Raw genomic sequence first — 16,383 nt, 5'->3', positions numbered from 1 at the left:
ATTAAAAGTAGTAAGAAAATTTCAGAATTTTCTTTTTCCCCCCTCTCCCATGTATTTTTAGTAAGCCTTTGGGCATTTTCACTGTCCCTAAAAGAATATGGTTGCGTGGCAACCTCCGCCGTTGCTATGGCGACTCCGTGTGTAAGCAGCTGCTGCAATCAGCATTAACTCCAGGCTTGCAGGTTTGTCATTCCAATACATAGGGAGGGGGAGACAAATAGGACAGCGCGCCGCCGTAAAAGGGAAGTCACCTAGATAATGTCACTCACAAACATATGTTCCACAATTATTCTTTCCACTGTTTTATTGCCGCAATTATAGCTAAACCAAGATTACAAAATTATATGGTTTTAATTTGCCTCTGTCGACTATGTTTCACTTCCATTAAAACGAAGTCTAAACGCATTTAAGTGGCAAACTGTTGGCTTTGCAGGGGATGGGAGATTTTGGTTTACCGGGTAAAAATAATACCTCTGGGAATCCTAGCATCTAGCGAAAATGAGGCACTGCCCTGGGCACAGAAATTTCACCCGCGCTTCTCTTCAGCGCCGCGTTGGACCCCGCAGCCCAGCTGCGACCAATAGCACCGACCAGGACCCATCCTCCTCCTCTGCCTCTCGCCAGCGCCCCTCCCCCTCCAAAAAAAAAAAAAAAAAAGGGATTTAAAAATTTTCTATCAAGCGATCTGGAAGTTTCCTCCTTGGCTCACCCCACCGGGTGCTGCAGCAGCCTCCGCCGCGTCTCTGTGCGATCGCCGTGTTTGAAGACCTCTGCAATAAGCCGGCGCAACGGGGTTGACTTCCAAATGAAGTAACGCAGCATTAACCCTGAATTTCCTTACATCTGCAGTCTTCAGACAATCCTTTACCGTTACTCCAACATATTTTATTACCTTTGTTTTAGAAGAAGTTTCATTTTGTTCTGCTGCTGCCTGGCTGCTCCTCATGATAGTAAACACAGAAAGGACGAAACCACGTCAGGAAGTATAGGTCAGGTGATGAAACGCACCTTAACAGTTATTTTGCAAAAGCCTAGGTTTAGCAGTAGCAAGGGGCTTTAGTCTGGGTATTTTTAATATACAGGTAAAAGCATCTAACCAATTTTAAATAAACATATCTGCACAGTTGTGCTGATTCAGGTGTGTAAGCGAGAATCTAGTCACTATTTAAAATATTAGGCCACCGAGTGATGCTGACTCTCTGAGAAACAATTCCACGTTGCAGAAAAAAGCAGTGTAAACAAGTATATAAACATAAACTTGTCGTTCCAGTCCATATGATTTATTTACAAGCCTTTTCAAACAACAATTTTTTTGACCCTATTAAATCTTTCTATTATACAAGGGCATTTATTAGTGTGGATTTGCATAGTTAAAATACACATGCACAGTCACCAATGTTTTTATCCTATACCTACTCAGATTCTTATTAAGACTTGCATGAGAAATCCAGTCCTTTTAGATACTGTTTCAATTAAAAGATAAACATAGCATGGTGTTTTTTTCCTAAAGAATCTATTAGCAATGCCAAATTATAGTTGAAAATGGGTTTTCATTTTTTACTCCTGCAAAAGTGGCTGAATGCATATATATGTTGAGATTTGCAGTGTAAAAAACTATGTTCCTTAGAAGAGACCTAGCATGCCACCATTTAGATAGGAGCTTATTTCTGTGGTCAAGTTACACTCTATAAACCCTTGAAAATAGGGGCTTATAATGAAAGTATGGATAGACTCTTCAGTACAAAAATGCTAGCAGGTGCTGTTATAATATACAAATCCAGATAGCATAGACTGACCTATTTTCAAAACCAGGCCAGGCAAAATGACATCAAGAAATTGAATTCCTTGCCCTTACTTTAATAGTGTCTTGTCATGCAATCTTCAAATCAGGACGGGCGATCATTGCAAAACAATCCCTAACCCGAGGGACAACACGAATGTTTGCAGTGCTAATACCTAAGGCCCATCACACCGCTCACAATAATTGGCTGATTGCAGAGTACAGGTATAGACCATTCAAATCAAAAATATCCTCAGGTTTTTTTTGACCTTTTTAAAGTTAAAGGCCAAAATAAACCTTAAAACTATATCCTGCCCTATTTTGTTGTATCATCAGAAAATAGCTGGCAACCAGAACAGCAAACTGTGCTTCTAAATATATACTGTTAGTTATGCAGGGGTATTTAAAATAGATTAGCATAAGGATTAAGTCAAATTCAAAACTGGTTTTAACCCCCTGATGACAAGGATTTTGTCTTCAAATAGCATTGCTGTGCAGTAAAGACAAATTTAGCCTTCGCATGTCAAAAAAGGTTTGTCTGGGAAAGAAAGCATGGCCAGTGCTGTTTCCATTTACTCTTGAAACTCAACGGTATCTGAACAAATTCAGGCCAAGTCATGTATGAATTCTCTTACTATGTTTTTTTTTTTTTTTTAAACAGGGCTGATTCCAGGCAGCCTTACTCAGGTGAGAAATTTAATTTACTTCTGAAGGTATATTGAGAAGGTACAGAATAAGACCCAGGAAATGACAGTAATGGAGATATAGAAGACTATCTCTGTGTGGATGTGCTAAATCTCACAGAACTGAGCAAAACATTTGCAAAGCAATGCAAAGAGATTTAAAATTTAAGGAATTACATTATATAATAGAAAACAAATTTTACTAAACTAACCATGTTTTTCAAACAACAAACAACAACTATTTTCCTACTGAAAATAAATAATATCTTCCTACTGAAAAAATAAACCACTTCTCTAAACTAAATTGCTTTTGCAGTAAGCATTCATAGCTCAGATTTTGTTGTATGTCATATGCAAAAATGCTAGATGTGTCAAATTTGTTGAAAATTTGGTGTTTAAGCAAGGTAAGAAATGTTGTGAAATGAAACGCATATCTCCCAAGTAAAGAATTCCTAAACCTGAAAGTGCCAATTTTTCACAATTCTTCTTCCAATCTCATTTTTTACCAACTGTCAGATAACTATTTCTGATCTGAATAACTATCGTGTTTAAAATAAAATATTTTTCAAAGTTTTTTGCTTTAGCAATATACCACCATTTTCAATGTGTGAATCTGTGTGTTTTCCCCACAGTGGCCATATTTTTTAAACCACCATAAACTAAAACTAAAATTTTGGTGTTTTCTTTTTTGTTTATCTGTTTTTAAATAGTTTTCCCTAATTTATTGACTTAATTTTTTGAAACTGCTGGGCTTTTATAACTCCTTTTATGGGAAATACCTGTCATTTACTCATGGGTAGAATGTTAGATATTTGAATGTTTTGACCTAAATGCTTGTATTAAAAGTTCCAGAGTGGTAGAAGAGTTTTTGATTTTGTTTGTTTGTTTGTTTCTTGAGTAAAGTATCATTTCATACAGAGGACACAATCACTTTTTCTCGTATTTTCAAATAAAATCTTTTGCAAAAAAAATTCTAATAAATACTTATATTAAAAATATTTGAAAAAAAATCATCTTCTATTATAAGAACTGCAAGCAGTATTGCTTGGAAAATCTTCTGTGCACAATGGCAAAGAGTTTAGAGTGAAGTGGCCATCAGGAAAAAGCTTTCTGAATACACGGGATTCCTCCTCAGATTTTTCACAAGGAAGTCATTTAAACTTCCTAAATGGGAGGCTGGGATCCCCTTCTGGGGCAAAAAAAGTGAACATGGCAGAGCTAAGATAAAAAAAGCTGGAAGACATTCCCTAGCATGCAAGTTCATTCTGTTAACCTCTGTACTACAAAAACCGAAGGAGTCCAATCTGTGCCAAAATGCTTCTACAAAAGAAAGTGTTACATTAGCAGAAGACCATAGACCACTATCCACCACCAGCTCCTTCTGACATCTGATCGTTCTGATGGCCAAAGAGGGAGAGAAGTTGCTGCCTGAGCTAGTGTACAACTGGCTTTGTAAACATGGGGATCAAAAACGTCACTGCTTCAACAGTAAAATATCTAAAACATTTGGGTTTTGCTCCAGCATAGAAATATAGCAGGCAAAATCCTATCTGGAACAAGTACTTTCATGAGGTGAAATGTACGTTAAAAATCACTGCGAAGAGTAGCATCTCAAAAGCCAAATATAAATGACAGAATCTGGGTACTACTGACCTGGAGCGAGGCACAGGAAGAATAGACATTTTCCAAATACAGGATCCAATAGCACTGAACACGGCTCTTAGTGTGTTCTGTGAACTGAGGTTACCTCTCAAACTATTTAAAACAGCAACGTGAACTGCCTGAAGAGTTAAGGTGTAGTTGCTGTGATGCTAACATGAAAAAGTAAAAAGTAAAATTAAAGAATACATTCCTGGCAAAGATATGTAATAGTTACCATTTGCTCCTTAGGCTTCAAGTTAAATGTACTTTATACTGTAGTATGTATCCTTTACAAATAGGTTTCTGCTCTCTTAATGAAGCTTTTGGTCTGTTTGGAAGGGAGAAAGCTCATAGATGTTATGGAATTCATTCTAAGTAAGTTAATAAAATCTTCCTTCCACAATATCATTTTGACATAATCAGGCAACCTTATACTGCTATTATCATATGAACCTGCTCCAATATAAGATTGTTATTACCTGTACATAACGTTTCAGGGAAAATATTATGTGAGAGACAGTGATTGTTTAAATATATGTGAAACATAAAACATCGGAATGTTGCTTCATGTAAAAGTCATTGGTACGAAAAATTGTAATTAAAAAAATCTATATCTTCTGCTCAGATAGCAAGAAAAGGCTTATTTGACTTTCTGAAGGAAGAATTCATATTTTCTGCATTTAGAAATCAAGTGAAAACCAAGTAGTTCGTTCTCCCGTTGTAAATCTGTGGAGCTCATTGCCTTGTGCACATGCATATCTATAAATGTATATGCAGACATGCACGCATGCACACACACACACATACGCACACACATACACACACACAGGAAAAACACTTTTGTCTCGAGGGCTATTTCTCCTCTTCAGAGATCATAAGATGCTTAATTAATAAAAGGAATATACAAAACAGTTATAGTATTTAAAACAACTTATGTTTAAATAGGCTTAATGGCAAATGACGGCCATTATGAAAAAAAAGAAATATGCTTTTTTATAACTCAGCTAATATTTTTAAAAAAACTTATCATTTTTTTGGTTAATTCTCTCTTTTCCTCTGCAGAAAAAAGTGTGTGCAGCTGGTGCTGAAATACCCACCAAATCCTATGCTGTACTTAACATGGCTGTTAGCAGATTAAATCATAATACACAAAGTGATTAAAAACTAACGTTTGAAACCTCTTCTTCTTTTTCTTCTCTAAGTCGTCTACCTCTTTTTTTAACTTGTTCATTTTTGGTCAGTTTTTGGAAGCTGTTATCATAATATTATCTTTTATATTTTTGTTATGTTTTTAAAATCTACTTTCCACTATCAAAGATGCTACTGAGGGGAGACACTTTACAGAGATTATTAGATTTAGGGAGTAGTCCAACATTGTTCGGAGCTAATAAAACAACAGGGCAACTGCAACAGCAACAATACTTACGCTTCACGTGAAAATAGTTTTTAGTCAGTGCCCTAAGCAACACCAGTCATTCATTCATTCAGCAATAAAGATTACATTTCAACATTACAATGTACTGAACAAAAACATACTAAGAAAGGTTCCAAACCTCTTGTAAGGGCAGAATCAAATCTGAGCTCCAATTCAAGCTTCTTTTTCAATGCTGCCTTTTTAAAATGCTTGCATATGTTACTCACAGACCACAGCACCTTTGTAAACTTCTTCACAAATGTCTCAAATAAATACTAATCTGCTAGAGATAAATAGTATGCACATTTCTATAGATGGGCAAGTGAGAGATGTGGCTGCGGGGCTGAGGAAAAGTTAACACTAGAAAAGTTATTCAGGTCTCAACCTCCCTCACAAAACCCCTCTGAAACAAATTATCCTGTGCCCATTTTCCAGGTAGGTAGACTGAGGCACAAGGCAGATTGTCCTCATTCAGAGGGAATCAGCGCACGAGCTCTCGAAGGAGGCGAGGGTGCAATACTTCACAGCCCGGAGGCTCAGCCACGAGGTGCTGCCCCTCTCTAGGGGTGTAACACCCCCCCCCACAAATACAGTCACGCTGGAGCACTGCAGCAGACAACTTTTCCCACCACCTCAGTCGAGCAACAGCTCACTCAAGCTACAGCTAGAAAATTGCTACCTGCCAATGATATGCCTCTAAATATGGCAAGCTTCTCTGGCCTTTCCAACAACACGGTTTCACATTATTGTCACTGGTGCCCTTTGAAATGAAATTCTCCGTAGCCCTAATGACCACAAGACCCTGCCTTGTTCATGTACAATTTCCTTATTAAGCAGCCTAGTCAAATTAAGTCAGATGAATAAAGGGGTGATACTGACCCAAATGTATCCCAATTTTTATACTTTTTACGGGAGAAGCTTAATCAGATTGAAAGCTGCTTTTGTAGGCTTTCATAGGAAGTGCCTTTTAACAAAAAGGGGAGGGGGATATTCACAGAGCGATGCAAGAACAGAAACTGGAGGTTTGAAAGACCCACCAGGAGAGGGAATTCAGCCCACTTATATCAAATCAGCTGTTATTTTTTCTCTCCTCCCCCTTCCCCCAGGTACTGGGTACCCAAAAAGAAAATGATGTGAATCCATTTTCGGTACTGATTCCTTTTAATCTCACAGATCAAAACCATCCTACAGTTTCCAAATGCTTTTTCATTCTAAAGGTAAAACATTTCACGGGAAGATGTAAGGGGTAAGTCTTTCCAATCACAGATTTTAAACTCAGTTCCTTGCAAAATATAATGAACTTAAAAAAATCATAAAGGGCCTAAATCCTGAAGACAATGGGGGTTTTGCCATTAATACCTAAAGCAGCAGGATTGTGCATAGAGTAATCAATTGCCCAACCAGGCTCTGTGAACACAATCAAGGAAGGAGACTAGAGAAACATATAATATTTCACATTTCATAAATGTTCTTTTGAGATTACAGCTGTATACAGCTGCAACTGAGAGCAAACCCGTAACGTTAAAGTAGGGATTATATATATATATATATATATGTGTCTGTCTGTCTGTGAGGTGGAATTTTAAGCAATCATTTTCATATAACCTGTCAATAATAAGCATGCTTTGGCAGTTTCACGGTTTGCTTCAATTTAAATTCTTATTCCTTAAAAGCATAGTAAAGATTATTCTATCTTCAAGGGGGCGGAGGGTGGGGGAGAAGGAGGCAACAGTGTGTCTTTGATAGACTAATCAGACTGACTCCTAACAATACCTGTCTTGTCAAAGCTAAGGAATTGTGATAAAATATTTTTAAATATATCTTTGCTGTTAAATACATATTCTTTCAGTATTTATTTTACTAACAGTACTATTTATAGCAATTTTAATAAAATAAAATTAGTCCAGTTTCGTTGTGGCTTGCATTTAATCAAATTTTGCCTTAAAATTATGCTGAGAAGTGTTCCTTAATAAAAAGAAAAAATTCCAAATGGCAAAATATCAACAGAATATTCACTTTCCCTTCCGTATAACATTCCTTCTAAAATAAGAATATGGCTATGATATTTTCATAAGTACAATAGTCAAAGGACTGCGTGCTCAGGAAAATCATATTTAAACTGACCACGTAAGGAGAAAAAGCTGCATTTAGTTGGGTTCATCCCACCACTTTCGCCAATTTTTTGGTCGATTTCTATCTTCTCCTTTTCTCTCTCTCCCCTTCGTTCTCCCTCCCCCCCCCCAAAAAAAACAAGCCCTCTGCCTTTCTTCCATCATTCTTTCTACCTCAAAACTAGATTTGATTAGGTCCTCAACCCAGCAGAGGACATGCACAGGCACAATGTGTTCATGTAAAAATTAGGGAAACTGCTCCTACTTTTTACACCACTCAGCGCAAACCTTAGGCTCTTAATCGCAACCTGTACCCCCTTTTCATTTTAACCCGGTGGTCTACTCATATTTCAGTTCACTTCAAGAACTCTAACGATTGTTTCGCCATTCTCGATCACAACAAATCATAATCATTAATGCTCAGCTTTGATTTTATTCTCTTAATGTTACCTTATCAGTGGGCTGCAGCTGTTTTCCTGAATTCAGGAAAAATAACAATTATTAATTATAGTATCATATATCATTCATATATGATCATTTGTGTATATGTCAGTCTGCCTAGATTATAGAAACATGCTGGTTCTCTGAGCCTATTGGGAGGGGAGGAAATGGATGTGGGAAGGGGAAAAAGTTTGTATCTTATTTGATTACAGTTCTGATTAGTAAGGAAACCACATTAAGCTAGTTCTACCACCTTTATAAAATTAAGAACTTATATTTTGGCTGCCTTTTCTACTTTCACCTTTTCTTCCCAAATAACAAATAACTTGAATGGGAACTGATTTCCGAATAACTTTTCAAAACAGAAAGGCCGTGGTTATGCTTTCCAGTATCCCACACAGCACATTAGGTAGCTTTCTCCCCTGGAGTGCCAGAAAAACTGCATACATTCCTTCTCGCAACAAATCTGTAAGTCTGAAAAGAAGAGGCCACATGAATAGGAAAGCTCTTTATAGAATAAAAAGCATGGGGTGTTATTAAGTAGGACTGTAAGCCCTATTCTATTCATAGTAATTAAAGGATCAGATCAGGTTAATGTGAGGACCTAGGTCAATAAAGTACTGTAGGTTCACCCTTTTTAATCCTTTTCAGTCCTGCAGACTGCGTTTCTGACTGCTCCGTTTGATTCACAGAACTATTAGAGGTGACAAAGATGTGCAGAGAATTGTTGAGAAAAGGTGAGATATATATATCAATCCCACTATGCATTTTTGAGCAGAAGTGTCAGGAGACTGTGGGGTGAGGCATATGGCAAACTTTAGCATCTCTCCAGGGCTATACCTTTTTCACTGGGCCAGCTAGTAGAATAACTTTCTGAAAAAGTTCCAAGTATTTTGGGTTTTAAGAGTAAATTCACAGTGCTTTAGATATTTTAAAAATTGTTTTCTACCAACTTTTTAACCAGTTTACGCATGCCTTCCCTTATCGCTAAGTCCCTCCCGGCACCCCTCTGCCCCACATCACCGCATGCGTGCATACACGAGGGCACGCCTGTGAGCGAGCTCCGGGGCTGCCAAGAGGCAGCATTTTGGGGAGGGGGCTGAGGGGTTTCTTTGGAAGTGCAACACAGAGCAAACAATGTCCCTGCCCCTGTGCAGCAGAGCAACTGGCACGGTGATGCTGGGCAAGGGGAGCAAAATCAGACAAGGTATAGGGAAAAGAGCCAGAAGAAAGTGAAGCTGGAGACTGGAGAATAGCCCTAACTTCCATAGGTGCAGCTGTTGGAGAAGTCATATGGCCAGCGGTAGCCAACAAGCATAAATATCTTTTCTGAAGCAATCTGAAAGATTCCTACCCACACCAGAGCGTGCTTCAGTCACGCAGGCCAGACAGGGGATTTGCCCCATAAAGCGTGGACGTTAGCCCATCATGGAGATTAAGCTGATTTGCTCTATCTGTAGCCCAGTCCTCCATCACTAGCATGTCCAAACACCTTCTGGCCTCCTCAGAGCCACACCATGCTCCTCAGTGCAAAATCCCAGCACCCTTCAGGTCCACCGTAAAATTCCTACTGACTTCTGAGAGGGTGGGATTTAGCCTTCTCTTGCTTTCTTTCAGAGTAACATTTTGATCCAAATTTCAACTGCTAATTGATGGACGTGCTGTCCGTAAAGCCTAAATCCCATCAGGTCTTTCCTCTCGTCTGACCCTATACAGCTATCATTATATAAGAAATCAGTGAGGAATTCTGGTTCAAAATCATATGGCCTAAAGGAGGGTTATTGTTAATTACAGAGTAAAAAGAAGTCGTCCTCTAAAAAATACAGACATTCTCTTGCCAAAGGACTACTCTACTGATATTTCAAAGAATATATTCAGAGAATTGTTTTCCTCTTGCAAAATGATCAGACTATTGTATTTTATAGAAAAATTTGAAATTAATTTGAGAAGATCTTTCTTTTATATTCTAATAGGCTTTACAAATGCATAGAAATTAATCAAAGTATATACAATGCCACTTTCATAGAAAAACATTATAATAAATTTTTACTGAAATCTCTCCAAAGCTAACAGAAATTAACAAGAAAATCCACTTTTATTAGCTCTTTTAAATCTTCACTTAATTTATATCAACTCTGAATTATAAGATGTACATATGCCACATTCACATATTATATCCTACCGCCTATATATTCTTTATTATAGATGTCTACAAAACAGTTCAAAACAAAGAGAAACATTATATGTTCTACTAATATCCATAGGTTTCTGGAATAATTTCTGTGTAACTGTACTGATTTCATCTTGATTAGCTTTTAATGGAAGGTTAGAACATTAGGAACTAAAAAGAGTTGCTGAATGGCCCCAAAAATAATAAGCAAATTGAAACTATAGAATTTTAAGAATTACATTTCAGTACAAGATATTATATTTTCTGCTCACACGTAAGAAATTAGCGAAAGGTAAAATGAAACCTCTAGGGAAAAAACACTATAATGCAGATTTGCCCTCTGCATTTTCTCCTTTCCCTACCTATATGAGCAGTTTATCAAATCTTTTTTTAAGATAAAAAATAAATAGTTTGTTAGGGAAACAAGTGATTCCTTTAAAGACTGAAGCAGAAGAGAGAGGAGGGAGAATTCATTATGATAGCAAAGGTCATCCCAAGAAACTGAGAATAAAATAAATAAATAAAAAGAGAGAGCACCAAAAATGTTAGTATTTGAATCATGTGAACTCTGGTAAACGCCAGCATGCAATATGGCAAAAACGAATCAATCAGTTCAGCTTAGTTCAGCCTCTGCAACTGGCCATCTGGCGCGAAATCAACCAAATGTAGCCCTGCATATTCATCTTCATTTTCACAAATACTCAGGAGAATGTCATTCTAGGGCAAAATAAAATTAAATCACCATAATTTTTAAGACATCTTTTCCTCTCCTGCTCTCTGGAGATTAGTGTGTTTATGTGAGAATACTCACTGCTGTAGGGTTAGCGGGTAATTTCTAAGGGGGGATCCTCTCTCTTTTGTATTTAACATCATAAATTACACATATGGGACACTTAAGCATAGATTTTGCCATAAACACTCCTAAGTAAAGACTGCACGGACGTTACTGTAGGTATGTTGCTAGATTTGTTTCCAAGCATCAACAGAGACTTTTGTATGTATCTTCTGCAGCTGTCACCGCTACCCACCTGTGTGACCTGCTGACGTTATGGTACTAGGCTACATATAGCTGAGGGGAAGTCTGGGCACTTAATCCTTAAAGCAGATAACAAAAAGGGACAGAAGATGCCTGACAACTGAGGTCAGAACCAAATATCAGCTGTTAATTAAGACTGTTGCTGACTTTGTACAATTTTTGTTTAGGTAATACAAACCAAAGCGGTGAGCACAGGATGGCGTAAGGATCAATCTGAATAAGGACAGGAAGGAGAAAATGAGAGCGAATGTACAGAGCACATATACGTGTTACCATCACATTAAACTTTGCCCAATTCGTTATTCATTGTAATCCAAACAATTGCAAGTCATGATAGATATTTTTTGTGCTTTGCCTTTTAAGTGCTTGAATTAAACTCTTATGATACTCCATAAAGAAGTTTACTTATTTATTTTATTGGTTTAGGTGCTCCCAGAGTTGGGTTGGTTGGTTTGCTTTGGGCTGGGGGGAGGAGGAAGAGTTTGATTTGGTTTTAAGGTTGCTAGCTATTTTTTACATTTTTACAGCTTTTAAAGATTATTACATTTCAAGAGATCAAGCAAAAGGTACTCAAAGTTTGGCTAAGGAATGATTTGACCAGCATATTTACTGAGGGTTGATATTTTCTTTGCTAAGCGTTATCTTATGACTAAGAGGAAGTCTTAAGGTGCTTCTGTTGATATTGTCTGTTTGTTCTTGTCCTAGAACTGTCCCACTTCATTTGATAAGGAATAAACAAATGCCCTGCCTCATTTGAATAAATGTGTTAAGCAAATGTTAAACAAGATGCATCAAAAGGCAATAAATACATTAGAGCTTCAGGCTGCTAGGACACTCTAGCTGAACACAGAAACATGTTTCCGCTCAGACAGGGAACATGAAATAATTAAGGCCAGTTAATCTACTTCTATCTATCTGTCTTAAGGATTTAAACTAAAGCCCGTCACCACAGCATCTGACAGAATCCTTCCTCATCTATTTACTTATCGTATGTAAAAAATTGTTAACTCTAAAAATGCCTCCTGTAAAACCTAAATACAGTATACACTATGAAATGTAGTTTTACTGATTGATTACTTCTTTTGAATCTTTAAAAACATTGCTTTTATTTTGTTATGTTGTTTTCAATTTATTTTTTGTTTCTTGACTAGAAAAGGACAGGAATTACATCTATCGGTTTTGCACTTGAAACCTTAATTACATTTAATCAATTAAAATAGATTTCAAGGCAACATTAATTGTTGCAAACTGTGCAAAAATAATGTTATTTCATTATCACATCCATCTGAACTTTTATAACCGCAAAACAATAATTGATTGAACAAAGCATATGGCACATTAAAAAAAAAAACTCACACACACCTAAAAGACAAATGCTTGACAAATATTAGGCTTAAGGATCTCTTTCAGTCCTCATTTCTATTCAGATATCACTGCGCTCACAAAATTGTTACAGTTCTACTTACGACTGTTTATTTTAGTATGTCACCAAAAAAGAAGTATTTACAAGAAATAAAGTAAGCTGTTACAAAATATTTTATATTCATCCTTCCATTTTTGCATATCATCATTTTGCTATTTACATATTGGTATATTAGCAAGATGACAACTATGTTTTTATACTAAAAACAGCCATTTATAAAGCATGCAAATGCCACGCAGAATTCAGAATGCCTAATTCTGAGACTGCCTTTGCCAACTATGTGACACCAAATCCATGTTTTATCTTCAGGCACGGGAAGGTTTGAGATAAATATTTTGTGCTGTTCAGAAGAAAAGCTGATGCATCACATCATAACTTCAGGGAGAGCTCTTACACAAACAATCCTAACTTATCTGACCTGCTACAGCAGTGGCTTCAGCTATAAACCACGAGACCGGTCTCATCTTACATATCTCACATCTGACCTTCTAAGAGACAGACAGCCTTCTGCTAAGGATGACTTCCTTTGCTAGCTTTTTTGCTAGTTCAATTCTTCACGAGAGCAAGAAAAACAGCTTGATTTAACATGTGATTGCTATACTAAAGCTTAATGTTAGAACTTAAATGTGTGTATCTTGTGTTAACACGCAGCAAGTTTATTGCTTCTTGGAATTTTTTCTAGAAAGAAGAGAGATCCTGAGATCTAGAAAAATGTGTTCAGCCTCTGAGTTCACTTCATAATCAAAGCAACTACATCTATTTGTAGCTGTATTTTTTTCTCTTGCTGCTACTGCCTGTAAGCCAGCATAATCATGAAGAATATATAGTACACACTATTCTAAAAAATTTGAACGCTAACTCTCTAAGAATAATAGAACTCACTTGGGCATATCATATTGCAAAGCATAACAAAACAGCTGTAAAATAGTTTTAATTTTAATTGTGGCAGTACCTCAATATTTCATAGCCTTTTCTTCTTTATTAAGCATGTGTTTGAACTTTCCCAACTTAGGAGAAAAGCAAAATTTTTAGTCACTCAACGTGACAATACCAGCTTTCCTTTTTCATGAATATAACAATTTTAGCTTTATACTCTGTCATCCATGTCATATTAGCTGGAAACTCTACTTAATTACTTCATATACTTCGCAAGAAACTCTTTGAAAGTATCTTAACTAAAGGAACTCACTACATGAAATAAATAGTTTGCAAATCTAACACAGGAAGCTGCAACCTATGTTTTATTAATGTCTGGACTACAAGTGCAAGTCTTACCTGTAACATTCAGCCGTTCAAACCTGTCGAACATGAGGCTGGACTATGTAGTTTTTAACTTGGGTTAAACCCTCATCAACTTTACTGAAAGTCCTAGACGAGAAAGACCATCACCAGACACTGTAATGCAAGATGTGATGAGCAGACACCACTCAGCACCCAGAGCGATTGGGCCCAATTGGGGCCTTAGCATATTTTTGAGTTTCTGATACCAGGTAAGCCTACTGAATTTTTTGTCATTTCCTTCAAAAACAGTAGCACGGGCATGAGTGGGATGCACGTAACCACTTACTTACTTTTTTTTTGGATTCTGGTGATTTCCTAAAAGACCTGTAGCTTTAGAACGTTGGTCTATTTCTAATAATTACAGCAGTTGAGATAACCTGCGCCTGACAGAGCGTTACCATGCTCTTAAAGCATTCAAGCCAAGAATACAGTGACTTAGTACAGTAAGTTTACCCCTGCGCCTTTGCTACAATCGCATGTGCATATTATCACATATAAGTTAGAGACATTCAAAAAAATAGATATGTAAAATGGACTGTGAACTACTTCCATTCTAACATTTCTGAAATATAACTTGCTCCACGCATGAGGCATGCAATTTGGAAATTAAAAGTTAATGAAAATAAATGTAGAAGGCTTATATTGCTTACAAGAAAAGGTGTCTAATATTTTAGGGTTTCACACAACCTGTGCTCACCAAAAACAGCAGATGCAAGAAGAAAAAAGAGCACATTTAAAGGAATCAAATAGTCTTAAAATAGACAAATCAGTCAAATGGGTTTGAGCACAAAACTACAGAAACATTTGAAACATTTTCGCTAAGAGCACCTAAATCTGAAGATTAGTCAGAACGATACCAATTCATGCTGCCCACTATAAAAGCCTTGAGGATACATTCACATAGCTGTGATGCCAGAGTTATTGTGAAGCAGATCCGCTCAGATGAACAGATACTTCAGATTTACATGATAGTGTAAATGAAGTAAGACTTTGGCCCTGAGATTTAGCTGCTTCATTAGTAATTTATACTCTCATTAGGGATTTATAGAAATGGGAATCTAGGCTCAGATGCTAATTGAGAATTGTTAGTTGTAAATAAGTGCTAACAAGATAAATTTGCTCCTGGTCACATTAGAGAGAGACCTGTTTTATACAAAACGAAATTCTTCCTTTAATAAGAAAAAAAGGACGAAAGAAAGAAAAAAGAAATCGCAGATTAGCAGAATGTGAATAACTCTCTTGCCCTGACATGTAGACCCTCGCAAGCTGACCCATTGCTCCCCTTCCTCTCCACCTGTAGGGCATCATCCTCCAACTGCAAGAGCCAGGATTTGGCTGGGGGGAGAAGGAGGCACCAGATCTCTGCATGAGATGCTGAGGGCTCTCTTTTGTCACTGAGAAGCCACCCTGCACTCCTGCCGAGAGGGTAAGCAGAGCCAGAGCTAGCCCCGGAAGAGACCCTGGTGAAGGAGTGGGACGCTGCATGCCGCACGCAGCAGGAGGACTCCCAGCTCAGACAACCTGCTGGATCACGTTGGCCTGAACCCGGCAAAAGGGTCGTCTCCTTGAGCAAAGCCCAGCTGGCACATCTACCATCAGGTTGTTCTTTCACATGCTGAATCCCACCAGAGAGAACTCCCAAGAGAAGGTCAGAAGGGGACCACAGCATACCCAGGGAAGTTTCTGATTGGGATAACCAGGAGACCAGACACAGGGCAAAACACGCGTCCACTAGTCAGTCTAGATTTGGGTTAAGCCTTATTTAGAAATTACTTCGGTAAGATTTCAATCTTTTTCTCAGGAACCCATCTCCACTCATTACGGAATAACATTAACTGTGCTTTCTTGGTTTAGTGAAGCTTGGGCACTATCGCTTACGTCACCCTTCTAGCTGAATCTTATTTTAAATTTAAACAGAGATAATACATATATTATAGGAAAAAGATACTACCTCCCACATGAGGAATATGACTTCTGTAAAACTGTAACAATATAGCTGAAAACTGGCCTCAGCATCAGAAAGCAAAACCTGTTTTTAACTCTCCTTTCACTCTATCCCCCTTGCCCCTTCAAAGAAAAACAAATCTTTCCTCATTCTGGATATTTTTCAACACAGAGACATGATGCCTCTTGTACCCAGATGTGTGAATTCCACACAAGAGTCTAGTCACCATTGGAAAACACAACCGAAACAGAAATTTACAATGGTTGCATGTTATTTTCTTTGAAAAGGAATTCAATTTAATCTAGTGGATTGCTGTAGGGAGCTATTAAGAAACAAAACAAAGCCAAAAAACATTTCATTTATTTAGGAAACAAATAAGGAATTGCGAGTTTTGCTTGTTTGTTTATTTTTAAAAGAGATATCAATTTAGTGCTTTCAAAACTCATCAAAAGATAACA

At 37.4% G+C, this 16,383-nt stretch overlaps 1 long non-coding RNA gene across 8 annotated transcripts in view; it reads right to left on the bottom strand.

Annotated features, from left to right (window-relative positions):
• LOC104143164 (uncharacterized) overlaps positions 1 to 16,383 on the bottom strand; it is a 166,911-nt gene that overhangs the window by 124,611 nt on the left and 25,917 nt on the right. Inside the window, exon 1 of one of the 8 annotated variants that reach the window (XR_011139203.1) lies at positions 893 to 956. The exons of the other annotated variants lie outside the window; for them this stretch is intronic. This is a non-coding gene — a long non-coding RNA (uncharacterized lncRNA). Of the gene's footprint in view, positions 1 to 892; positions 957 to 16,383 lie in introns of those variants that run through there. 8 annotated transcript variants of the gene reach the window in all.

Source organism: Struthio camelus, chromosome 2, assembly GCF_040807025.1.
Source record: "Struthio camelus isolate bStrCam1 chromosome 2, bStrCam1.hap1, whole genome shotgun sequence".
Lineage (NCBI taxonomy): Eukaryota > Metazoa > Chordata > Aves > Struthioniformes > Struthionidae > Struthio > Struthio camelus.
The sequence above is the reverse complement of the archived record's forward strand: the minus strand, read 5'-3'. Positions and strand labels throughout refer to the sequence as shown.